This window comes from Macrobrachium nipponense, chromosome 31 (genome assembly GCF_015104395.2).
Source record: "Macrobrachium nipponense isolate FS-2020 chromosome 31, ASM1510439v2, whole genome shotgun sequence".
NCBI lineage: Eukaryota > Metazoa > Arthropoda > Malacostraca > Decapoda > Palaemonidae > Macrobrachium > Macrobrachium nipponense.
The window spans coordinates 1,570,568-1,572,082 of record NC_061093.1 but is presented as its reverse complement, the minus strand read 5'-3'; positions in this window follow the sequence as shown (position 1 = coordinate 1,572,082).

Here is a 1,515-nt window from a genome sequence, read left to right as displayed (position 1 = left end):
GAGAGCCAACAGCTGTTCGGAGGATGGAGGACCAGCTCTCAGGATGAGAGCCAACAGCTGTTTGGAGGCTAGAGCACGAGCTCTCAGAATAAGAGCCAACAGCTCTGCAGAAGGAAGAATAGTTTCTTCTTGTATGCTATGTCCCGTGGTGAACATCTTGTACAAGATATTTGTCATGCGGACAAGGGTCAAATATCTAGATATATTCTTCCAGATTTCCCACTAATCTGAAGGAATATTCTAGAAGATGGGCTTTGCAGAAGGAAGAATAGTTTCTTCTAGTATGCTATGTCCCTTGGTGAACATCTTGTACAAGATATTTGTCATGCGGACAAGGGTCCAATATCTAGATATATTCTTTCAGATTTCCCCCGATTCTGAAGGAATAATCTAAAAGATGGGCTATGCAGGAGGAAGAATAGTTTCTTCTAGTATGCTATGTCCCTTGATGAACATCTTGTACAAGATATTTGTCATGCGGACAATGGTCCAATATCTAGATATATTCTTTCAGATTTCCCACTAATCTGAAGGAATAATCTAGAAGATGGGCTTTGCAGAAGGAAGAATAGTTTCTTCTAGTATGCTATGTCCCTTGATGAACATCTTGTACAAGATATTTGTCATGCAGGACAATGGTCCAATATCTAGATATATTCTTTCAGATTTCCCCCGATTCTGAAGGAATAATCTAAAAGATGGGCTATGCAGGAGGAAGAATAATTTCTTCTAGTATGCTATGTCCCTTGGTGAACATCTTGTACAAGATATTTGTCATGCGGACAATGGTCCAATATCTAGATATATTCTTTCAGATTTCCCCCAATTCTGAAGGAATAATCTAGAAGATGGGCTTTGCAGAAGGAAGAATAGTTTCTTCTAGTATGCTATGTCCCTTGGTGAACATCTTGTACAAGATATTTGTCATGCAGACAATGGTCCAATATCTAGATATATTCTTTCAGATTTCCCACTAATCTGAAGGAATATTCTAGAAGATGGGCTTTGCAAAAGGAAGAATGGTTTCTTCTAGTATGCTATGTCCCTTGGTGAACATCTTGTACAAGATATTTGTCATGCGGACAAGGGTCCAATATCTAGATATATTCTTCCAGATTTCCCACTAATCTGAAGGAATATTCTAGAAGATGGGCTTTGCAGAAGGAAGAATAGTTTCTTCTTGTATGCTATGTCCCTTGGTGAACATCTTGTACAAGATATTTGTCATGCGGACAAGGGTCCAATATCTAGATATATTCTTTCAGATTTCCCCCCATTCTGAAAGAATATTCTAGAATATGGGCTTTGCAGAAGGAAGAATAGTTTCTTCTAGTATGCTATGTCCCTTGGTGAACATATTGTAAAAAATATTTGTCATGCGGACAAGGGTCCAATATCTAGATATTTTCGTTCAGATTTCCCACTAATCTGAAGGAATATTCTAGAAGATGGGCTTTGCAGAATGAAGAATAGTTTCTTCTAGTATGCTATGTCCCTTGGTGAACATCTTGTACA